At 44.6% G+C, this 26333-nt stretch overlaps 1 protein-coding gene across 1 annotated transcript in view; it reads right to left on the bottom strand.

The window, feature by feature from the left end:
- The window catches only part of MTMR3 (myotubularin related protein 3), a 75091-nt gene extending 56218 nt beyond the window's left edge, over positions 1-18873 (bottom strand). The window contains exons 1-2 of the mRNA XM_065738796.1: positions 18721-18873; positions 18270-18313 (exon numbers count right to left, since the gene is read on the bottom strand). The gene's annotated coding sequence lies outside the window, so the exon portion shown is untranslated. The remainder of the gene's footprint in view (positions 1-18269; positions 18314-18720) is intronic.
- Positions 18874-26333: the final 7460 nt, after the last annotated feature.

Raw genomic sequence — 26333 nt, 5'->3', positions numbered from 1 at the left:
ATTCAGAACGTGGCGTGAACTAAAGATGTCTTTTTTCTAGTTACTGTTATCACGGGTGCTAAAAAACATTCTCCAAAAAAATGTAAGAAATACTGATATTCTACCATTTCATGTACAAGAGCACAAGGAGAACCAACTGCAGCATAAATACTGCCCCAAGGGAAGATATCTAACGAGGCAGGTGTGCCCTGGTGGCAGCTTTTTTGGTCTAGAACTTAAGACGTGCAGTTGCATAGTAAAGACAGAGATTAATTCTCCCACTCCCAGGTGACACCCTTATCATAATTAGTATTGGTGTAGCTTCACCTTGAATATGTGTGCCCCTCTGGTCTCCACAACACAAAAAGGATGTTAAGGCCCTTGAAAGCATCCAAAGGAGGGAGCAACACTGGTAGCAGGGCTGGAGGTAAGGAGAGGCTAAGGACATCTGGGCTGTCCAGCCTGAAGAAGAGGCAACCTCATTACTCCCTACTATGTTCTGAGGAGGGGAAACAGAGGCACCAGGCTCAGCTCCTGCTGCCCATGGCAGGACGTGTGAGAACAGTGCAGTGCTGACAGGGAGGATCAGACTGCATTGGGAAACATTGCTTTACTGTGAGTGGACAATGCTGGGAAAGGTTTCCTAGCGAGGTGGTTGGTGTCCCAGTGCCTGTCAGTGCTCAAGAGGCATTTGGACAATGCTCTCATTAACACCTTTTAACTTCTTGGTAGCCCTGGAGCATCAAGCTGTTTTAACTCTGTGTATATCCCTTCCAATGGCAGTACTCTAGCACTAATTATTGACATGGAAGACATTTTACCACCCATATGCAATGAAAATCAGCTTGCTGTAACTGCATCTTAAAATGCCTATATATAAAAGGCACAGCCAAGGATTGCACATTAGGAAATACAAACACAATGATCACCTGCAAAGCATTAGCTCAGCTTTATGAATGATGCTCAGTTCCCTTCTCCATCTTTTCTTCCCCATGAACTCCCTCCTCTTCTTAAAGGGAGGACATCCTCTGAACACAGACCTTCATTATATTCATTTTACTAACCTTGTAGTCAGTGAGGCACTGCAAATAAAATCAGTCTCTCCTACACCGCTCATTTCACAGCATCTCTCCAGGTATTCAGAACATAATGATGCCATAGTGCTCATTTTCACACTGGCCCTCATGGTTAAGTGGTGTTAAGGTATCTAAAAGGTTGAAAACTAAGCACAGTAAGAGCTCAAGGCACCAGAAAGACCTTGTTTTGGTCTGGTTCTGGTTCCAGCTCCTCAAATGCCTGAAGCTTACATACCATTTTGCTTCATGTCCAGCAAACACAGCTCCCACTAGCTGAGGGCCTGAGCTGTTATGCCTAGGTATACAACTCCAGGCAGCTATAGGAGCTTCCACTAACATACCCAGCACCATGACCCAAAGCAGGGCAAGGACACAGCCCCATCTCCAGGCAGTCAGCCACCCCATCCACTATACCACCACCTCACTGCTCTTCCTAGATGAAGTCACTACTCCCCCATCCAACACTTCTACAAACAGACAACAAAGATTGTGCTGGGCTGCCATGCAGATCCAGATTTCAGACATCCAAGACAACTCCAGCCTCTCCTCAGAGATCTGTTATTACCTGTGTGGCTAAACTACTGATGTCAGTGCACTCAGAGCAAGAAAGATTGAACAGGCATTTGAATACTCCAATCAGCACAGCTTAATCTGATTACATTCATTTATTGGCTCAATTGTATAGTTCAGATAAACCTCTTTTGAAGAGATGAACTCCTTGGCAAGCCTCCAGAATTGCACAGTGCTCACACTCAGTATGGTAACTTGAATAACAGCCACAACCCTTCATTAGGAAGTTCAGGTCATCAAGAACACACATCAAAGCCAAGGTGAGTCACAAACAACCCTCACAGACCCCTTCAAAACACTCAGCATTAAAGCTAGGGGTAGAGTTATCTGGTTGTTTTGTGTTGGCTTTTTTTTAACTTAAAATAGTAGTGAAAACCCTGTAGCAAAGCAGGCCATCATTCTTTCCTTTAATGTTCCCTTGCAGAGTAGTATATAGCAGGTGCTTAAACTGACAAAACAAGCATACACACAAGAGAAGACGTAACACTAACATTTAAGGGATATTCCAGCTTTATATGCTCAGATACATTAGTGCAAATTCTGCAAGCATTTACCAGGCTTCTCTACAAGCAGTTCTATACAGATCAACACAATGCCTTTCTTTCCACGTGCTCTCACTGCTGCATGTCCCCCAGTTTATTTGTTGGCCTCCCTTACCTGCCCAGAAGCACTTCATACAGGTTGAACATCACCTCTCTATGCAGCTGTCCAGAAAGCTGCAGCCTCCACAAAAAGGAAAAACTTCATCTGGCTTCATGCATTGGTTAATTCTCAAACATCTTTAACTGCAGGCTACTTCCTTTAAGTCAAAACTATTCAGTCCGTTTGAAAGTCAGTAAGTTTAATACACCATGTATCATCTGCCTCATGAGACATCACTGCCATGTACAAGCTTGGTCTGCCATAGCTTTAACACTTGCTTATCTTAACAAAAGAGTGTCAGGAGTCTTGTGCAAGTCCACCTCTAACATACTTGCTATCCTCTTAGGAGCCACTGAATGAAATGTGAGTTAATGAATAACACAGTAGGAATTATTTCATTATCCCCATGGCGAAAGAGAGCCATCTATTTCTTGGATATGATGTCAGACTTGAGAATCAGCCAGTGAGAGACTTACTCATGCTTCCACTGCTCAGTCACCTGCTATGCCAGCAGTATTCACAGTGAGAGTCCTGCAGACTGCACTGACAGTTCAACCAAGACTGTCAGAGCATGAAGCAAAGCTACTCTGAAAGCAGACTTAGGAAGAAATAAAGCAGCAAGACAGAGAGGAACTGAAGCCTGCCATTTTTCTTCCATAGAGGGAGGAAAGGAGGGGGCAAGTTTTAGCAATATGCCAACGTAAGTTTAATGTATAAGTGTCACGCAGGTATGGAAATGCAGGAGCAATAGCACACTAGCTCCTGACATTTTCTTCCCTTATCTCCACCTTTTCCAGAGTTTTAACCCCTCCCTACTCCAGACTGCCACCTTGTACTTCCACTAAAGCCACTGCACAGTCAGAAACTTGCAATACCTAAAGGTAAGCCTGAAGCAGGGAACAAACTCCCCATCACTGTCAGCTGTCTTTGAGCACTTCAAGATTAAGTGCTGCGTCAGTGCCAGTCAGAGTCCAGTTCCTCCAGGTTGACCAGGCAGTTTAAGACAGTATTTTAAAAGATATTTTACTAATTTCCTAAAAGTAATAAAAATATATCCATCCTCACTGAGTTCAGGTAGGTATGCTAGACAGCATCCCTCAGACAGTCCCACTCCTGGAATACAATCCCCTTCCTGTCCAGAACACCGACCTTTAAGTTAAGCAAACAGTCAGGAGCAAGCTTGGAGGCAGAAGCAGACATCTGAAGAGTCAGACCTGCAGGTACACTCAACTCTAATGCTTTGGCTAATGAGGAATAAGCTAGTACAGAAGAAAACTGGGGAAATTTGTTAAAAGGAAAAGCCAGAACTAGAAGATGGCCTTCCCATGCAGATGGAAACATCTGAAGCATCCTCCTGACATGGCATGTCCAATGGAAGCACCCAAAGCAAGTTCCCCAAGTAGTTTTCCTACACAGACTGCAGAAACCAAGACATTCCCATCTGAAGTAGTCAGACTTTCCCATAACCTGCAGCTTGCAGTCACTAATGAACAGCCACACCGTACTGAGCTTGCATAATGCTTTAAAAGCAAAAGGATAATTGTACCAAACTCCAAGTCACACAAAGAAACACTACCTCCACGTCCAGCATGTGCTGCTCTGTCATTCTCACATGCGTGTATATGCAAGATGTACTCAGTCAGGAATCAAGTTCTGGCATCACAATTACTCCACCAAGAATGCAGTGCTGAAGTATATTTAGAATGGTTCTGTTAACATGATAGCTAGCTACCATAATGATCTTAAAGGTATCTAAGACTCAATAAAACCACCATTGTTCTTTATCCAGTCAACTTATTCTGCAATAACTGCTCAAGGCACAAGCATTTAAGATATGCTAACTCCACAGCAGCACCTCTACAGGAGAAAAACAAAACAACAGGATATACCATCAGAAGTCAGCTCTGGGGCAAGTTTCTACTATAGCAGAAATCTCTGAACTGGTCAGGATCAGCATCACCACCCAGCTCTGCCAGCATCTCCCTGAGTCAGGAGCACCTGTGTGCAGGTCTGAGCCTTGCAGTAATCACCTGACACAGGCACTTACTGTCACGCAGAAGCAGTCTTGAGATGCTTATCCCACAGTCAGTTCCCTTACACCCATCAGCTGAGCAGCAGAGCATACAGCTGTGCTTCAGCCTGCAGAGCTGGAAACAAATGCCTGAAGGTGAGCACACAACACAGAGCAAGTTAAGAAACAGGTCTGAGGTAGTGTGCAATTTAAGAGAGTAATGAAACAGAACTGATGCCCTAACTTGGGAGGATGGAAGCCTTACAAATTCTGACATGTAAGCACGTGATTAAACTCAAAGCAGGAGCACTGCACATTCTCCAGTGAGTCAGCTGTTCTGATACAGAACATTCAGCTGAGTTGTCAAAGCTCTTCAAACTTCTACAGCAATCTTAGGTTTGGCAGTTTTCTTAGCATGACAACAGTCTGTAGTCAAGAGATTCACCTTTACCAGAATCAGCCTCAGTGCCACACTCGTATCAGCTGTATGCAGACACTACACTGGAGACCATAAATAAGAATCTTCTCATCTAAAGCTGGATGCTTGTACCTAATGTAGGCTCCTTCTCAGAAGGCCCATATCCCATCATTCAGTGATGAGTTCTTACTCTGTACACATCCAGCAAGAGAAAGGCACATGCTCAGCTCCTATCTGATTTGAATGGAAGACAGCAGCACCCAGTGTTCTTAACTCCCCAGTTTCAGCCTAGACACATCTAGACAACTGCAACAGAAGCAAACAAAATCATCCAGACTGTTGGGGGAAGCACCAGTAATTAAAAAGCTTCAGTGGACACCACATTCCTTGGTGCTCACAAGCTTGAAGGAGTAGCTCAGACATTCCCTGTATTAACGTAACAAGTAGTTGTTATCCTCAGTAGTTATAAGGTCACTGCAATTCTCCCTACACATATCAAGCTTCCTGCCTGCATTGCCAAGCTGACTGAAAGTCAGTTAGAAAGGAGCTCTTCCACTACCACTCCTATTTTCTTCAAGCTTAAAGTTTAAATCAATTATTACACTATCGGAATTTCCATTATCAGGAAGTTGCAATAATGTTTATTTGGTTGGTTGGTTTTCCCAGTATGATAGCTTAGTTTAATGCCTCGAGTTAACAATTATTATTGCTTAAATAAGGTAAATGCAAACAGGTCTGAAAAGCATGAAGTAAGCAGTAGGAAATGCAAACTTAACTGCTTTAGACTGAATACGCTGCGTTCACCAGCAAGGGTCATGGAAATTCTCACACATGCATCAGAAGTTTCATGTCCTGATGCTCATAGCTTCCAAACATTGTGGAAAAAAATTACACAGCAAAGTAAGGTTTGGACTACTTGCTGCACCTAAACAGATGGGACTAGTAATGAGGAAGAAACACTTACAACAACATAAAAAGGAAGAACTAAGACCTGGATGCAATCTTTCCAGGATATTCAGTCAGACTTGCGTCATCTCAGTAAGAAAGTGGCAGTAAGCATGCATGATTCCTTGGAGACTTCACCAAAACTCCCTGGAGAGCTTCACTAAAGCTCGGCTTAAGTTGCATGACCTACAGAGCAGCCCTACCACTTGGTATCCATCAAGAAATACCTTCAGCCCCACTGTTCGTCCCTCATCTGACCAACGAAAAGCTGCATCAGGGATGTGACAGAAGACAGCAGCGAGGCTCAGCACAGCACGGCTTTGTTTCTCCAAAGAGTCACTAGAGTTGTGAGATGCCTCACTAACTCACACTGACAAGACTGAACTTGAAGCTATTCAAACAGATACCTCATTTGAAATTGTCAGTATGAGATGCTCAACCTATAGATGAAAGCCTGTGAATGGAAGCAACCCAATTATGGTTTACTACTACACAATGAGCTTCATTCAGCGAGTATAGCATGCTAAGGAAATAACTGAATAGACAACGAGAAAGATTCAAGTGTCAGTCTTCATGAGAATAGTCAGGACAAAGTGCTTTTTGTTTCTACCTTGGAGATCTTGACAAATCAAAAATAGATTAAATGTGCTAGCAGACTAGCTTCTACCTCAGACTGATACGTGATCCCACTGAGGAAGATCTGCCAACATTCTGAAGTAACTTACACCACAGCAACACAGCAATGCATATATTCTGTTTCCCTTGTAAGAAGCTGCAAGGGAATCATGTTTTTCAGCACTCTAGTACGCTCCCAGGTAACAACTTTCCTTACAGTACCATAAAAAACTAGAAGAACACTTCAGAAGAGAAGGTCCTAACTGCCCAGGTATTAAACATCAGTCACATATTCCTGGTCTTATCAGGGTTATGAGTATCTGTATGAGTACTGTTACCAAGTGAGGCACTATTACCCTTAGGAACAGGATCCAAAATGTATATTTGTTTGTACGTTTTTCATCTAACCTTGCTAAGCTTCATCAATGTTACTACTTGCAGCTCAGCAACTAAATCCAAGTTATTCAACAACCTCCAGCACCACTTCAGCATACTAGCTCTAACAGCTGAGTTATACACAGACACCTCAACATCTACAAATCCAGTAACTCTACTCCACACCTCACAAGGACTAAGCGTATTTTATCTGCGGAAAACACATGAACGTTTATTAGATAACAGAACTGTGAGTACCAAAAGCCAGAAATTTAATAGTTCCAGTTAACAATTAATAAAATAAATCTCTGAGAAAGGAATGCATCTGCTTCCACTTCCTGCATAAATCTCCAGGAGAGCTCAAGCACTGCCACAAGCACATAACCTCTGTGCCAGACAGCAGAGGCAAACCCTCATAACAGAGCAGTTGCACCGCTGAAAGGTAACTCAAATTCAGCAGCAATGGCTGCACTACCAATGCCCTGGTCTCCCTGCACCAGAATTCACGCCAGCATTCCAGTGCCATAAGACAACCCGTATTCTTAGCTCAGCCGCATGATCTGCAGAGCAGCCCTATCGCTCAGCGCCTATCATGGTTACACCACACCAGCAGCACTCTGCCTGCTGAAGGCTTACAAGCCAGCAACTTAACATTAGGACAGAGACGACTTTGTTTACAGAAGCAAGACAAGGCACTGAAGAAGCACTCATTACACGTTTTGCTTGCAGCAGTCCTGACCCAGAAGCACGGCATAAAAAAAATCCTCTCAGAGAATGCAATCATGCTGCGCATGACACCCTAAGATGGCATGGGGAAGTCCAAGGATACAAGGGGTTAGAGACTGAAGCAACACGAAAGGTTAAGATGTTGATTTCTTCTCTGTCACTAGTGACAATGACACAGAACACTGGAAGGAAGTAAAACTGTGATGAAGAATTTACCTCGACTGAGCTGGTGGGATGGGAGCATCAGCACTGTTTCAATTAAAGCTTCAGACTTTCACAAAACACTAAAGAAGGACTTGAGCCTGTTCTCACACAAAACCTTCAGTGAGCCTTGCAAGTGGAACAAATCTAACTAGACAAATTAGACTATTTCTTCAGAGTTGGAGGCCTTTGGTCACCTCTGTTCAACCTTGTTCCAACACTTATTTCTGTTTTGCGTTCTGACACTACAGCATCCACTCATCCCATTTTGTTCCAATGAGACATTCAGAAGGATTTTCCCCATTCTTCCTAAAAGGAAAGAATATAACGTAACAGAAGGTATAAAGCACTTTCAGGATAACACTTAATTCAGATATTCTTTATCGGAGAAGTATTCGGAAGAATCTCTTGGATTTCACATAAGAAAGAGCCACGTGCAGGACAGCTCCTAATTACTAATCCCTAAGTTCAATGCTATACTTAAAACAGAGAACGGAAGAGGTGTGGGAGGACAGGCACAGCTTTGTTTGCTACGGGTCACTTTTACTTCTAAAAAAGTCTGCAGTGACACACACCTTGGTATTTAAGTAACTGAGATCTAGAGATGTAGGACACAGGTAAGTAGAAGTTGCTCTTTAAACAAATGCAGGTTTTAACAGGATAAATTCCTACTCCATACTCACAGAGTTTAAAGGTTACGAAAAGCTCTGTGTTGGAGGAACAGTTGAGCACCAGGCAACAAGCTTTTTGTAACATGGCAAAGATGCTCTGAATCTCATGCAGAGGTCAAGCTGTCACTCACACAACACAATCTATGGATTCCCAGCCTCACAACTTTCTTTTCCACATTTACACACCCACAATCAAAATATCAAGGTGCTGTCTGAGCTCCCAGCATTCTGGAAATGGAAGTACCTAAGTCACCAGCATGGTTTTTGAGGGGCTGCAGGTAAAGTGGCTGCTCAGGAGTCAGCTAATACACAGGACATTCCTCAGACAGGTTTTAATCCACTGTATGTTTCAACATGTAGAATCTGTTTCAACAGGCAGAATCCAACAAGTCTTTCAACAACACTTCACATGAAGTCACCCAGGGGAGAATACAGTCACAAAGCTTGACTGCTGCCTACTGAAATACAGCGTTGATTAGTTCTGTTTGCAAACATGACACATTGAGTTGATTTACCACAGTTTTTCTCCATTCAGCTCAGCAAGCCTTCTCAAAACAGACCCTAGGGTATTCCTTCACCTCTCGCATTTCAGCGAGTTAACAAATAGCCAAGCAGACCTCAAGAAAACCAACCACAGAAAAAAGAGCTACAACACCAGTTTGAAGCTTGCTGCTCATTGACTCACGGGGCTGAACCAAAAGCTGAGCCTTCACAAGCAGCAGAAAGCCCATCTGGCAACACGCACCACTGCACCTCGCATGTGCTGCACAGCAACATCTTCTCACTGCTGAAATTAAGAACAAAAGCCTTCCAGCATGAAAACCTCTGCTACTCAGCAACCTACCTGAACAAACTTGAGTGCTCTCTGCACCTGCGGAAGCACACTGCTCTCCAAACCCAGCTTGGAAATCCAAACTAGCTTTAGGAATTCCTTAGTTATCTTGGCAGGATTCAGTATAAGAACAGCAGTGTTTAAACACATTTCTGGAGGGTTTTTTGGCATTAGGTCTCTTTAAACTGTAACCTTAGATCCTTCCCAGTTCAGGTGCTTACTGCTAACAGTAATTTTTGCACAAAAAGTTTAAGTCCCTTCTTGTTGCTTCATGAAGCAGGTCACACTTAATGACACTAACATCTCTTGTCAGGGCATCCAATTATCACACCCTGTGCCCGTAAATGAAGTCAGTCAGCTCAGAAACACTACTGAATCTGAGGGAGGTTCTTGGAAAGTTTCTGGGCTTTGAGGGAGTTTTGTTTGGTCGTTGCTTGGTTTGTTTTTTAAACTGTAATATTATTGGTGAACTTGACAGGGCAGCCAGTGCTTCTGATTACACTAGAAACCAACTTCTGTTGGGGAAAGAATAAAAAGCAAGAAGTGATATATATAGTTAGAAACCATAAGGGTACAAAGATTGTTATAATTTGGGGGCCCTTAAATTAAGCTCAATAACTATGTGAGGCTTAACCTTGCTAGTTCCCTACACTGAAAACCAAACAAACCACATCTAGCAGCAAGAAGTAGGCTAGAAGTAGTAAAGGAACTGCACTGAGGAAAGGCTGACCTGATGATCACCACACCTGTTTAACCAGTAGCTCAGTATCAGGCAGCTGTACATACTAAGACAGGTCAGAAAGCTGAGCAGCAGCTTGAAAGAGTTCAGAACAATAAGCTATAAGGCACGACAGCATACAGCTCACTCTCCAGTGAGCTGCCGAACTCTTTCCTCCTCAACCAGAACAAATCAAGTCGTCTTATGCAAGAGGAAAAGTCTTCATACCTTAGTGCTGAATGAGAGCACGGCAGACTAAAGAATGATGCAAGAGCACCATTAATTTTAATACTGCTTTCTGGGTGTGTCCGTCAAAGGGCAGAAACACCTGAACTTGTACCTTATACAAACAGCTTGCTAAAAACTCTCAACACAAGAAAATGAGAAATGCTTTGAGTTTCCATGCTCTACCAATCTCAGACTTGTCCGATCAAGCAAAATCCCATCGTCCTCTGGCCACAAACCCACAGGCTGCACACTCCACACAAACACACCCACCCACCTCAGGCATCATCCACAGCAGTGACTGATGAACTGAACCACCCTCTGCAGGTAAGCACTCTATCAGGCAGGTTTCAAGATTGCTCTCCACTCCAAGTTGAATTACTACAAGCTGCAGGTTTGGCACTGCTCTTATCTCAGCCAGTCACTCCAGAATTCCCACCCTTGGCCTCCTCTGTCAGGTTACCACTAACTACCTTCCCAGTGTTCACAGGAAGTGCCTATGTGACAGCAACAACGCAGTGGCCTAGCAATCGAAAGCTTACAGCTCAAATCAGCCCACAGTTCAACACTTAAGCAAGAGATAATTTGACTGCTCTAATGAGCTAAGAAGAGAACCACCAAGACTAGACCTCCCCTCCCCTGCAGTTACTTCTGCATTTGTTTTATTTCTTCTGACCTGAGTGAAACAGTCCTGGGAAGAAGCAAGCTTCAGCTGCTGGTAGAGTTGGTTACTGAAGCTACTCCAAGCAAGGCAACAGTAACTGGGTACTTAATGTACCAAACATTGCAAAAGCAGCACCAGTAGTTGAGATCAGCATCTTCCCAATCACTGGACTTTGATTCTGTCCCCAGTTCAGAGTCATATTACAGAACTCTGGGGAATTTACTGCTCAATCTGAGGTTGTTTTTTTTTTAAATCCCAATACACCCATCCTCTTACTAGAAAGGAGAGTTACCCTCAAGTACCAGCAGTCATCCTGTCATTTAAAAGCAAAAAACTACTTTCACACACGGAAAGTATTTTTATTCAAGCTGCTAACGCCTGAGGGAAAGAAAAAGCAACAGTGCAGTGGCCAGGTGTTTGTTACTGTCAGGAAGCTAACGTAAGAGGCTGCTCTGTTCTGAGATTATCTGCTTACAAATATTTAACGTTCTTTCCCTTCCACAAGCATTTATGAGTACTTACACAGCTAGATACCCTCTGATGTCTCATACAGTCTCAGATTCTGAAAGCATCTACAATCAGTTTTCCTGCAAGGCCATTTCCATACAAACCCTAAAACAGTCTGAGCACCTGCAGATATAATGAAGACACAGATACACCATCAGTATACCCAAGCTGCAGCTCTCTTTATAAAATGAGCTAGGACTTCTAGAACAGAAACCTGATCTCTCCATAGCAAGAGGTCTAACTGACCCAACACTTCCCCTTGTTTCTGCCAGTGCACACACCAGCAACGAAGCATGAAAACCTTTGACACGCACCTCCGAAACTGCATATTCCCACGTTTCCTCTCCCCGCAGTCCTGGTTTACTCATCTGTAATGTTCAGGGATGCTCTGCAGCAGTGAAGCACACTAACCAAACACCTCCAAATCATGTGATACTCACGCTTGAGTATGAAGGGATAAAGAGATTCCAGTCCAAAGTAAAAGAAAACAAGCAAGCTATTGTATTCCACACTAGGAAACAACTATAAGCCATTAGCCAAACCTATAAGGAAAATCTACCAGACCTCAAAATATTTACCTTGTTCCCATCTTTCCCCTTTTTCCACAGGGTTCAGACTTTCCCAAAGCACAAAAAGGTACATTCTTTTGGAAGTTACTCAAAGAAAGGTTCACTGAGCATAGACAAAGATGAGAATTTAATTATAATGGGTATCCAACCAGAATATAATGTACTGTTCACAGCAAATTCCTGCTATTAGCAATGAGAGAAAACTAAGATATTGAATTCTCAAACGTACTCGTGATTAGTATGTCCAATCACTGTGCAATTAAAGAACAGGAACTCTTAATTGTAATGATGCACATTTGTGTGATAAGGATTAGTCACTCATTTGATGAAAAGCTTATCCACTCAAGAAAAACATGCACAGTGCTCAGATGGAAACGAACTCAGGCAGAGGCAATAAGCTTACAAGTTTACATTAAGTAGGCTTCACTGGCTTCCAGCTTCCACTTATTAAAGACAAATAACCAAAATAAACTAGAAATGCAGTACGTTTAGACACTTCACTCAAGCTACTTGGATCAGACTACATTCAGCAGCATAGTCCTCAGAAGTGAGAGGGGCTATTGGTCTGATCAGAGAAGCCTGTCAGACACCAAGGTTCTGAAGACAAGCTTACGGGTAAGGTGACAGTACGCTACAAGTACCAACTGTTACGAGAAAAGTAAATAAGTTCACATAGAATAAAAGCAAAACTATCAACTCATGACTTACAGAAGTATTTCTACTCCACTCAAAATACAGCAAACTGACTACAGAATGGATGGGGTAATGTCTTATTAATTTACAGCGAGCTCTGCCTCTGGGATATGGCAGCTGAGCTTTCATCTTGCAGCTTCCCATTCTGCATCATCTGTTCTTTGTCAGCAAATGAGCATCTTATAAGCCCAAACTCAGAGAACCTACAGAAAGACAGAAGTTAGCTCTGGTAACAGTATTTTTGAAAGCTAGAGAAGACACTGCAGGCTGGAGGAAAGCAAAACTGACGAGTTTTCAGCTACAAAAAAATCCAGAACTGGGTCTGAAGAGGTCTCAGAGCAAACACCCTATCAAGGATGTAAACAATAAAATTAGGAATGACAGATCTTCCCAGCATCTCGTTTTATCTCAGGTTTAGAGTTTCAGTGATAGCAATTACACGCTCACAGATAGCAATGCAATAAGTAGAGCTTTCCCAGGTACACATTTATGTCAATTATGGCTGTGAGAAATGAAATCAGGCAGCCGCAGCAACAAGCTGACTCCCTTCCATGATCTACTTGCAGGAAGAGCAGGGAGTGGGGCTACAGGTCCCATAGCATAACTAGGGGATAGGAAATCCCAAAGAAGCACTTTCTGATCTCAAAATAAGCCACAACCACTTTCATGAGCAGCTTAAAGCAGTCATGCTGAAACCTGGTAGTGCTAGCATACAAGTTACACCAGGTTAACACTACATCAGCTAGTAAACAGGATCACTTCTACACAACTACAGCTTCACTTCAAAAAAATACTAAGTTATTTTATCCATGTGGTATCTGCTGTAAAATACTAATACATTAAGACTCCAGTTAAGGTAGGTACAAAATAGTAACCCACTCTTGTTACCATTTCTTCAGTTCCACCTTCAGTTTTATGCACCCCTTTTGAATACTGTCAGCTACATTTTCTGCTAACAGAATGAAATCCAAACTCCAGTAGCCTGCCCTCGTTCTTCGAGACTCCATTAAGTCCACAGGACATGAAGACTCAAATAAAGATCAGATTTTACCATCCATTTCCCTGACAGCAGCTGTACTAAAACAAAAAATAAACTTGGTTATACAGAACAGTCAAACTGGATGAAACTGAGGAGTCGCCATCAAAGGACTTGGAAGGTCTAAGATCTACTCAGGTGTGATATGAAGGCAGGAGCTGGGGAGAGAGCAAATGAGCCATGCCCCCAGGCAGGTCCTGCCTCCTGCTCCATGCTCCAAGGCAGCTTCAGGAAGCCAACCACACACAGCGGGGCTTCAGACAAGACTCTTTAGTTTCCAGCTATGCTCTGCAGCATGCACACATGCATTTGCCCTCTTCTTGAAAAGGCATCAGGGAGCAGCTTCCCCTAAGGGCTCCCACAAGGACAGAAAGTAACACTAGAGAGAAGTTTCATGCCACCTAGAGCCTGCCTCTTCCCTGCTGATGTTGGATCCAAATTCAACATGCACAGGTAGCATTTCAATTTCAGGTAGCACTACAGAATTAACACTCTGAGTACAGAGAGTGTTTCTAGTCTACCCGAAAGGTAACAGACAACACTTCTAACAGCATTACTACGGAATCTACAGCAGCAGGTAAACCTCTGGGATTAGAAAGAAAATCTACAAAGACTTAATTATGGCAATGCAGCAGTCTTCTTCCACAAAACCTGAAGGGCATCACCTGCCCCAGTATTGATTACATTCTAGGAACTAAACCTTGTACTGTGCCAGAACAATCAGAATATCTGAACTTGTACACACAGGATACAGCCTACAGGCAGGCATCTTAGAGTAAGTTCTCTATCTCAAGATATTTTATTTTCAGAACTCAGTTAAACCACAGTGTATAGCTTTTCACTAGTTTTCCCAAATGAAAAACCTTTCCATGTTCTTAAAATAGGCCAAGGCCTTGCCATGGTTTGATGATTTTTGTTATCAGTACTCCACATCATAACATCATGTGAGGGATTGGGAGTTAGAGCTAATGCTGCAGCTCCGTGCACTGCTGAATTTCCGGGTTCCTGGCTCTCAGGAGAGAAGAACTCCATCCCCAGAGGACTTTGTGTTCCCATTTTCTACTCAGAGGGAAAAAGCCAACCGCACACAAGTCCGAAGACCCCCCTCTTTTGCTGCTCATCTCAGCAGTGGAGGTTCCCTAGCTGTCTCACCTTCAGCTTCAGAGTTAAGGCCTTCAGTTTCAGACACTCTCCCACTTTATTTTATTTATTAGCTTCATATCCAACTATATCGATCATATTGTGTTTTTTTGCATTCCAGTATCTTATTTAGTAAATGACTTTTCCTCCTCAGACCATAGCTGCTGTTTTGTTTTTAGGCCTATCTCCCTGCCCTCTCCCCTGAGGTATGGGTCCATGGGTCCCACACCCCATTAGTCAGGAAACTGGGCCAAATAAACCATTGCCAGGCCTCAAGGAAAGGAGTCTGTGGTAGAAGTCTTAGCCAAGAGGATACAGTACACACAGCATGGGAGAATCAGGTATATGCAGTAAGTTACTTAGACTATGTTGCTTCTATGGAAAGGAAACTGACACTGCAGCTAATGCCTAAAGAAAGCAGGATCTGATAGGGTAGATCTTGCACATCTGCTACAGATAGTCACTGAAGAATAACTTCAGTTCTGAAATTAAAACAATAAAAAAAAAAATTCATTATGCCCAACAGTCCCCAAGTACCATCATCCTTGAGCTTATCTGTGTCTGCACGCATCAGCATAACTGCCCCAGCACAAGAATCAGCCTCCAAACCCTGCCTCAGACTTGCAGGCTCTAAAGGTATTCTGATCAGCCCAAGACCTCTGAGGGACCTGATCCAGCAAGAAGAACATTTAAATGGATACTTCCTCTAAAAGAGTTAAAAATGCAATCACAGCTTCTTATTCTAAAGCTCAGCCAGAAGAAGATAAAATATTGTGTTCTCCTTAGGAAGACCAACTCAGTATCTTTCCAGTTGACTTGCTATCAGATGCACAAACCAACTGCTGCTTTCTGAACTTCAGATTCCCAGACAGAAGTAATCCAGAAGATTAGCCAAAGCTAGGTATCAATTATATTTTAAATGGATCCTTAAAAAACTGATTTTTGATGGACACTAATGACTCCAGAAATAATACATTTATCTCAGAGTCCCAAAAAGCCTTCAGCTTTGCTCTTTTTCTTTAGCTCCCTTTGCACAGTGCAGAGCTGCAGCTCCATCATTCCACTGCACATGAGCAGAGCATCCCTGGCTTATACCAACATAACCCGGGCACACCCCATGACAGTCTAAAGGTGAAAGGTACCACTGGTTTCTGCAGGACAATGCTGCACTCCTCTCTTCCTCTGCTACAACAGATTGATTTTCTCCCCCAGCAGAGATGGAATTGAGGTCTTCCTTATGCCATAACATAACCTCCTGGAACACAACGGCCAGCTTGTGTTCACCTCCCTCACACCAGCATCAGAAGCTACTCAACAGCTAAGGGGAAGAACAGACCTAGGTCGCTCTTGGCTCTGGCTAACAACCAGCATCCTGTAACACCAAACATTCTGTCAGTACTTCTCAGCTATCCACCCCAAAAGGAGAGGATGAAGTCTCAGCTGTTTCTGCTATCAAACACTATCTGAACAAGAACAGTTGACACCAAATGATGCTGGGGCTTGTGACCTTCACCCATCCCACAAGCAGCAGACACTAGCACATGCACAAGTCAGTACACCCATCTGGATACAATAAGCCTGCCTACCTCGGGATTAGTGCATCCGAGGTACAAGTAACACATCACAAGTTGAGGCCTTCAGCTCTTTATTGACTTTTTAATATGTCTTCCTTTTAGATCTTTCATGTAAAGATCTAAAGTCAACTTCACTCAAGTCACCCTGCGACCTCAAGGCTTCACAAAGATAAAGGAATAGCTGTCCTTAAAAACTCAGTAAATCACAAGAATGATCTGAGTGTTAGGCATATTCCCAAAGTTTTCCGAAAAGCACTGGAAAGTTATGGCACTACCATCCAGAAGGATAGAATTACAAAGGAAGCTCGTGTCTCGGAGACATAAAACCCATATGGGAACTAACAGGCAGCTCTTCATGCTACCCGCTACTTCAGCTAGACACACATGCAGAACACTTGTACATTATGGCGAAGAATAGACTTAAATGATTTAGTGCTCAGAAGCTCATTCTGAAAGAAACAATTTACATTATTTGATCTGGTCAATAAAACTAACTATGAAATAAGATCATATTCAAGTACCCAGGATTTTTATTCTAGTTCACAATATTTGATAAGCACTATTATACCACTTGCAGTCACAGGCTCTGACAGACAACTGACATCAAACAGAAGCGTCCTATGATAATATACAGCTACACAGACCCATGCGAAGCTACCAGAGCAGCCATCACAACCCTTTATTCTCTACAGGCGAAGAGATCTCAGATTATGTGCTAGATGCTAACCCAGTTTTCCTCTGATCTGCTCCAGAGACAATTACTTCCCATTTCTCCAGCAGCCTACCGATACTCTTCGTCTGAACTTACTTCACTTGGACACGTTAACTGTCAGCCAAGCACTGCTTAGACCTCCTAACTCTTGAAGGGCTGACAGTATACCTCTCCCCACCATCCTGTGGGGCATGTAGGTGGAATGAGATCTAAGATAAAATCCTGTACTCTCTACCTTCAGGAGCTTGGACACGTTGCACTTGGACAGACATTTTTATGGAAAATCAGGAGCTTAAGAAGCTGGTCTTGCCTACAGTTTCTTAAGCAGGCTAGCGCTGAGATCACTTCTAGCTCAGGCAGTTAACAGCAATGGACATTAGCAAAATCCTGAACAGGCACCAATAATACTACCAAGCCAGAAAAGTAGCTTGTCTCCAGATATCACTCAACCTTTAGGCCTCAAGGTAGGGCAAGAGCACATTTTGGCACAGTTGCCAAAAAACCCACTGCTTAACATTTTCCCTGCACACCTGTCTCTCTCCCAAATCCAAAGCAAGCATACACACACTTCTCAGTGAAGCATGTCAGAAGCCCACGCCCCACCTTTACTTATCTGACAAAGACTTCAACACTTAGAGCTCACAGCACTTCCTGTGCTATGAAAGAAGGCACTTCTTCTATCTTCCAAAACCACTGTGATCACTAACACCAAAGCAACACAGATACTAGACATCATGTCTCCTTCACTGACAAACTCATTTGTACAAGCTCCCCTTCACCCTCCACCAAAAAAGATTTTCAGTACTCCAACACATGCTTTCCTAACAGAGCAGACACACCTCCGCCCTCTATCTGAAGCTTCAAATGGGACAAGTATTGCACAAAACCTGCCACAGCTGCCTAAGTCAGACCACCACCCCTGCCAATGGGCTTACCTAGACAATTAAAATGCACTTTTATTCCCACTGCAAAGTCAAGCATCGCTCCACACTACTTCACATGATTCTCTAGACAAGCTCCTCTAAGAAAAAGCTTTTTGCATGTGGCTACTTTATGGCACATAGCAACACGGGCTCATCACACAAGAAAACAGGCAGGAGAAGTGCTCAGACAGGAGAGAAGCAGGCACCAGATGTTCAGTCTGCACGAGGCACAAGCTTGCGCCCAGCCGTCACCTCAGTAAGGGAGGAGCGAATAGAAAGAAAGAAATCAATTCCCTCTACAGAAAGATGCAAAAGAACACAATGCCTCAACTGCCGGTAAATCAGCACTTCCCAAAAGGAGGGACAGCACAACCACAATACAAAGCCTTAAGCTTCCCTTAAAACGCAAAAACTTCACCACCGGCAGTGGCACGGAACGCTACTCACCAGAGACGGGCAACATCTGTTCAGATCCCATCGGAGGAACGGGACTGTTAAGAAAAACACGGGTACGATTAAAGCCCCCGCGCACCGTAAGGCACAGAAAAGCCCAAACAATCCCGTTATAAAAGCAGTGGGAACGCCGGCCCCTGGCAGCTGCACACCACCGACACCGAGCGCGGCCGGGCCGAGGGCCGGGACAGGAGGCGACGTCCGCGGGGTACGGGCACGCGGAGGCGGCCCCGGCGCGGCCCTGCACCGTCACCTTCCCGAGGCCCCGCACCGAGCGCAGCGCGGCGCAAGCGGACGGCCGCCGCCGCCCCAGCTGAGGGGGCGTGCCGGGCCGGGCCGGGCCGCGGCCCTCCCTGACAGCCCGGCCGCCCTCCGCCAGGCCCCGTCCCGCCGCGTCCCCCCGCGCGGTCCCGATCCCCTCCGCAGCCCCTGTCCGGCTCCTCACCGCGGGGCTGGGCATGGCGCGGAGCCCCCACACCCCGTCCCGGGGCGCGGCCTCCTGCCTTGGGCCGGGGTCGCCGGGCTCCTGGCTGCCGCCGCCTTCAGCACAACATGGCGGCCGCACGGGACGCGGGCACAGCACGGAGCGCCGAGCGCGCTCCCGACGCCGCCTCCTCTCCCATCCACGGGGCGGGGCCGCGCGCGGAGCCCTGCCAGGAGACGCGGGCGGGGCGGTCCCGGTCCCCCCCAAGGGAAGGAGGAGCTCGCCTCTTTCCCCCTTTATAACCCGCTGAGGCGGGAGGGAGTGGGTTTAGCGAGTCCTGGGGCGACGGATCGTCCTCAGTGTGAGGTGGACGAGCCCTGGGTTGGCTGTGACCCCCGAGGTGACTGAGCCCCCCCAAGGCGACCGCAGCAGCCTCGGGGCAATGAGGAGCTCTGTGAGCCACGGTGATCCTAGCCCCAGTGCCTGCCCCGTCCTCTCCCCCAGAAGCTCTCCAAAATCTCTTGGAGGAACCCCATATCTGACTGGAAACCCTGCACCTGCACGCCGTCCCGTGCCTTCCTTTGCTTCTGTGGCATCCTGGGGCTCGGTTATAAGGACACGTGTGGCCCCTGGCTGTTCATAAACGCGCTGGCCAAGCCGCCTTGAGCAGCTCGCAGCTCCTCCATGAGGTAATGGGGAACAGCGAGCCAACAGGCAGCACGAGAGCCAGAAAGTACACGGCAGTGGGGAGAAAAGTGATAAAGGAAAAGGGGCGCGAGTGCGGAGCAGCAGCAGGGCAGCACGGAGCTGGGTCAGTGCAGCCCGGTGCAGGGGGCAGGGAGTGGCTGCAGGAAGCGCTGCAGTGGGTTCCTAACAGCAGCAGGATCCGTATCTGGGTCTTGTTGCAAACGTGATGGATCGTTAATGCTTTATTTTTATACATGTCTTTAATTTACAATGCACTATGTAGGTCAGGTTGTGCTTTTGAGAGATATTTCCACCTGCTCGTGTTTGCCTTGCTCTGGAATGAAGTGCTTGCTTGCAAGTAACTATAAAATGTGCTCCTAAATTATCCTCAGGACTCTCCCTGTGAGTCCAAGGCTAGTCATTGTAGCAGATGGACTCCGGTCTGTCATTAAGCCGTGCTGAAGCTGGAAGTGGCATTAGAATGAACAACACAAAATACAGGATCCCGTGTCTTTAAGCTCAGATAGAAGCCACACAGTGTGCTGGTTGCTAGTTAGCTCCCTTGGTCTGGACAGTAAGCATTTGAAAGGAAGTTAATGAGCCCCTCTGAAGGGATTTTTTCCAACAACAAGCCATCATCTGAATGCAAATGTGGTCTGAAAGTCAATATGTACCTTCTGAGGCAATTTAGAAGAAATACAGGTAACTGAAGGGAAAAACAGGATTCCTGGCCTGTTTGTACCCAAAAGCAATGAAAAAATGTCCTGCCAGTATGGCTGTATTTCTGAAGGGCAGGTGTTGACAGCATTAGGAAGCAGAATATGAATTTTGAAAGCTCCCTGTTAAGCAGTTGCTTCTGCAGTGTGCCTGGAAGGAGACCAAATGTGACCTACTTCAGGAAACTGAATCCCAGAGACCCAGGGCTTTGGTACAGCATAACCTGCTGGTTGCTCCGTCTGTATTTAGGGAGGGGAACAAGCTGGAGTGCCATCACAGTGGCAGCAAGGACTGAAGGAAAGCTACACACTTCCTGCTACTTATTTCAGTGGCAGATTGTCTTCCATGGCACTAAACAGATTGCTTGGGAGTCCCTAAGTCTTGTGTTCAGATCCATCCATTTTGTGTTCGGTTTTGGTTTTGTTTTGTTTTAATATTAGGTATGGTCCCATGTTAAATTATTTTTACTTCTGTTCTCTGTGGTCAGGGATCAGGGCAAAGGATGACTGATCCAGGCAAAGGGTGGTAGCTAATGAGAATTACTTTATGGAAATGAAAGCTGCTCCATCCAAAGGGAGAGCAAGTTCCATGACAACCTGACATGCAGCTTGGGGAACAAGGTGTCCCTCAGCCTGCACTTCTGGCAAACCTGGAGCATCTCCTCACTTACCCAGTACAAATATTTGAATTTTCAGGGTAGTAAGGACTTACTGAGGAGCTACCAAAGCACTGCCTGCTTCTAAACAGGAGGAAGAAGAGCAGCCCAGACATTTACAGCCCTGTTGTCTGACCTCAAGAACTTCAGATGCAAGAGGAATGAATTTAAGGGAAGGAGTAGTTGGGAACGGGCATGTAAGTGGAAAATGAAGTAAAATGCAACAGTTTTACTAAAGATAGATTATGCGAAACTGACGCTTTCCTTCAGTAATTGTTTCCCAGGCGATGGATTTGCAATAGATGTAATCTAACTGGATTTAATAGAGTATTAAATACAGCGCCACACTGAAAATGTTTTATTTATCTGGGGGGCTGTTTGGTAGGTGAGAAGGAAGGTACAGAGAGATGGCAGTATTCGGATAGAAACTGATAAATGGAAAAGGCAGAGGTGTCACTCAAACATGCAATGTTTGTTGATGTGTGGGCAGCCAGGGGAAAGGCACAGAGGCAGTGGCTTGCCTCTTGGGCTCATCTCTGGTTGCTTCTTTCTGAGATGGAGTGCTGGACCACACGGACCATCAGGTTGACCCGGCAAGCCTTTCCTTACATTCTCTTCATCTCATACAGTACTTCTCAGGTGGGTCGTGGAACAAAAGGTAGAAGTGAGCTGATGGCACTTGCTGATGGCACAAGGTTGGGAAGCACTGGCAGCACAGAGGAATATCTGTACTGCTGGATGACACTGAGTACTGGCACATCAGAAAGGGGATGACATTTAATAGTGGAAAGTACATGGTCATGTGCTTGGGAAGTGTGAACAAGAATCTCTGCTGCAAGCTTGCTGGAAATGACAGAAGAGAAATATCTGGGTTTATTTGCTGATCTTGAGATGACTGAGAACTCCCAAGATGAAGCAGTTGGACAAAAAGCACATATCAACTGAGATATTTCCAAAAGAGGGGGAAAATATTCATACCATGATACAAAGCTCTGCTGCAACCTTCTCTGGAACTGGGAGTGCAGCTTTGGTCACTTATATTGAAAGGAGACAAACTTAAAATGTGACTGGAGAATAATGACAGGGTAATCCAGAGCTTTTCTTTTGTAAAGATTTTGACATAATTTGTTTAGCCAAAAGACCTGAACGCTGAGAAGGAATATAGTTGCTCTCAACAAAACTTCAGGGAGTGAGGAGTAAACACATCTCCCTTAAGAGCAAGGGTGATGGTAGTATGAGAGCAAACAAGTATCCAGTGGCCACGAGGAGTCTGGGCTGAAACATGAGACCATCAGAGCTTCCAACAGTTCCAGTCCTGAGGCTCCAGTCATCCTTTCAGAGCTGCCTTATCCTGATGCAGTTGCCACCAGCAGCTGAAGACCCAGCAAGTTCTTTCCAGATTTCTATTTCTCTTAGTGCTCCAGGCACAGTCACTGAGCTACTAGTTAGCTTCTGACAAAGACAAAAGGGACGTCTGATGTCGAGCTGTATTCTTTGGGCTGCAGTCACAATCAAACATCATTTTAGTTAGTGGCTGTGTTCAGTGAAGGCACATTTAAAACTGACATGTGGTTGTGGTGGAGGCTGACAGCCTCTTGTTCTGGATCATCCCAGTCCTTCTGTTCCTCTTCCTGCAGATGCCCATCCTCTGTATAAAGTGCAATCCTGCACCTGCCATACTGAGAAGTGGCAAAACCAGATTTGTTTTAGCCTTTGTTGCCATCCAGTGATCCAAGCAGACTTCGTGGTCTGGTTCTGTATTGATGAAAAAGGTTGAATATATCTCAAATAAAACAAAACACACCAAGTCCTGATTCAGTAAGAACAGGAGGATCATGGCAGCTGGTGAGGACATCAGGGCCTGCACAGTGTGAGGCTTCCCGTGATTAAAATCTGCCAGCTGACAGGCACCCACTCTGTCAGTCATCCTGACAAGACCCAAAACATGGATGCTGTGAGTGAAAAGTAGATTAATAATTTGAAGCCAACTAGGTTTTTATGACATGCCTATCATCTTGGTCAGAACATTTTCCAGCAGTCTTGTTTGAGGACGTCTCCTGTCTCTGTGTTAATGGGACGTGCTATTAGTGACCTTTTGCCAAAGGAATGTAGCATTAACAAGTTGTCTTGACAAAGGCTACTTATCAAGATGATTTTTAGATGATTAATCAAATATGAAGTTCTTGGGGGCTCTGGGAACTTCAAGATCAGTGGAACAGACGTAGCATTTTGGAGCAAATATTAAAGATGGTCTTGGGCCCTTTTTCCAGGTAGGAGCACAGCAGGCTGAGCCTGGCTTGGCACCGATGTGTGAGCGGGTTGACACATGAGAGCCCAGCTTCAAGCAGCAGGCCAGCTGAAGACATACTCAGTGTTTGTGAAATGAAGGACAGCACCTGGCTATAGTATTTGAAATGAACATACGAGTTCTGCTTAGGTTTGTGAGCACAGAGCATTCCCCTGCAGGTGATGAAAGACACCTTGTTTGTGCATTTCTATACCTGGAAGAAGCAGCCGAGGACATCAGTATCAACAGTATACCAGCAATATTTAATATGGAGCATGTCTCTTTAGGAAAGTTAATTGGCAACTGTAAGCTGTGTCAAGTTGCTACAACAATGCAGTCTGAGAAATGCTTTCAATAATAAAACATATTTTTCTTAATTAGCCCACTAAGGATCCTCCCTTCTAAAGACAGATTGTTGCTATTATTCCATCATATAAAAGGAAAACAAGGGACAAAGAGGGCCTAAGGAGTTGTCTGATCAGAGGAACTCTGATATTAAACAGCATTATTTAGCTAGTAGTTCTGTAAGCTGTAAAAAATATGGTGATAAAATACTCAGGACTGTGTCACTGTGGTAACCAGGGGTCAGAGAGGAGGGAGTTCTCACCCATGTGAACCTACACCATTAAACCTCATAGAGGTTGAGCTTGCTCTGTGGCTGTTTCTGTGCAGAAGCACTGGCATGTAGAAAATGAACCAAGTATCTAAGACCATCCTCTGTGTCCTTCATTAAGATATCAAATAGCAAGATTTTATGCTTAGAAGGGGGAATTAGTTGGAGCATGAGGGAAAATTGAAAAATAAATTATTGTAGAATCCATCAGAACGATAGCTTAATGATAACACCTCTGTCTTTACGACTATCAATAGCATGCTGCTGAAGGCTTATAACTTCTGTTATCCTTAATAAGATAACATATATGTCTTTATGATAAAATGTAAAAGACAGAGCAAGTTGGCTGGGGTGAAAAATAGCAAAGCCTGAGGCTGAACTGATTCATCACTGTTACTTTAATTGCATTTCAACTGCTTAGAAAATACAGTGACCGATTTCCACAGCTTTGCAATTTAATATTGTTGTTACATCTCTCTTCCAGATGACACAGACATTTTCCTCTGGTCATTCCACAACTCTTCAGTTTTCTGTTCATTTTTAAGACGTGTTGAGAGGTGATGGTCCTTCAGGGCTACATGGGCCCTAAGATGTGCGTGTGAGCACTGCATGGGCAGGCTGCTGCCTTTAAACCCTCTGTGTTTTACTTTTGGGGAAAAAGAGGGACAACTCTTGGCCCCATAACAATTAGGATTACTGTGTGAGTGGGAGGAAAACAGCTATCTTCCATGGCTACAGCAAATGAGCAGATATTCTAAGCAACCTTTGGGCCATCATGAGGGACTTTCAGGCAGGATTTGAGAAAATGAAGGGACCTTGAAAAACTTAGTGCTGTCCAAGAGACAGAATGCCATATTGTAGTGATCAAGACAGACCTACAAAGAAAGCAGACTGACCTGAGGCAGTTCCTGGGGTAGCTTCAGCATTTCAGTTCTCCCCTTGGTGCTTTCTGTTCTGTCTGAAATGAACAGGCTGCTTTTGTGGCCAAGCCAGGAGCGTTCTTTCCACGCAGTCAAGGAGGTTGTTGGTGTCTATCTGTCAAAACAGTGACAGAGCTACCGGAACCAGGGCGCTCTTCCCAGCCTTTGACTTGTGACATCTGATAATTTCATGGTTACATTCAGCACCAAATGACTTCCTTCTGTTCGTGAATCATATCAAAATAATGATCCCTTTTAAGAAAAGCTTTTCCAAGTGGTTCTTGTCTGCAGGAGTTTTGCGCTGAGGATCTGATCCAAAGCTCAGTATGGAGCAAAGTGTGACGGTGGGATTTTCCTGCAGACTGCAGCATCCTGCAAGCTATTTCCAGTGCTTTGCTTTTCCATGCGACAGGGGCCAGTGGTTACCCTGTGCTGCTGGGAATCATGCAAGTGAAAGGAGCTTTTCCCTCACATTGCACTAAGATTACAGATTGGAATAGTTTCTCTTCATTTGCCAGTTAAAATTTAATTTCTACAAGTAATGGTATGCATATAGTTACAAAACTCATTTATACATACATAGTAGTACCGATGTTTTGGGCAGAGCTCCAAGAGTTCACAGCACTTTAGGAAATCAAGTACACAGTACACAATCAATAAGGCAACAGCAGCAAAAAATCACCAAAAAGAGGAATAAAAAGTGATTCAAAACAGCCTGATGACAGACTCTGGGCCCACTGAGTCACTTGGAGTCTTTCCACCAGTGCTTTGGAGGAAGGCTGGCAAAGAAGGGGAAAGAAACAGATGCCTTTGCAAAGGAATCGTGCTTCAGTTGCCAAATATTATCCTCCACTAAATAATCGGAGCAAACCTTGAATCTGACATAATTACTGGAGTTTTGTTCTGATAAGTGTTTTGCAGTGCACGTTGATGCTGGGATTCAGCCTGGGGCCGACTTGTCTAGGTGATGTTTGAGAAATAAAAATAATAAATAATTCATCTACAAAATTAGTAATTCAGGAGGTACGGTAAAAGATTGGCTAAAATTGCAGGCTCCCTGACAACCTGCCATGACATTTAAATTGCAAATCAATAGTACCCTGCAGAATGTGAAACGAACACAATCTTTCCATGCTGCGTTTTTTCTGGAGAGAAAATGCCAGCTTGCTAATAAGGAAATACTGAACATGGCAGTGATAGGAGGGAGAGGCAGGCAGGCAGCTTTCCCTGTGGGGCTGCTGGAGGTCCACCCCATTCTCCTTTCTCTCTCCTGCCCGCGTGTGACAGGCAAGAGCAAGGACAGCCATAATGTGGTTACAGACAGGACAGAAAGTCAAGATGCTGACTGCTCACTGTTTCTGAGCACGTTGGGCTGGGGGATTTGGGAGCTAGAACCTCATTACAGTCTCATTTGTAATTAGCCACATGACTTAGGGCACGATGTGGTTTCCATTTTAGGCTGCTTTGTATAAAACTGAGCCCTGGAGTTTAGGAGGAGACTGCTGCAGCCAAAGAGGAGAGCTAAGATATGTGAAGCACCTCTATCAGAGTGAGCTGGTTGCTTTAAATCCCTCACCTGTTGTCTTTCATCCCAAGAATGCCTGATTGCCATGGGTTTATTGTGCTGTAAGTTTAACTAATGTAAGCTGTTCTCAAAAGCAATTCAGCTTGTAAAACAAACTGAGTTTTCTAATTCACTGACAAGAATTATCCTTATCCTGCAGTGTCCAACTGGTGATTTCTCGTAATCTCCCT

Source organism: Cyrtonyx montezumae, unplaced genomic scaffold (genome assembly GCF_038088225.1).
Source record: "Cyrtonyx montezumae isolate F1298 unplaced genomic scaffold, pur_monq_1.0 scaffold_23, whole genome shotgun sequence".
In the NCBI taxonomy this organism is placed as follows: domain Eukaryota; kingdom Metazoa; phylum Chordata; class Aves; order Galliformes; family Odontophoridae; genus Cyrtonyx; species Cyrtonyx montezumae.
This window is presented reverse-complemented; position numbering and strand designations above follow the sequence as displayed.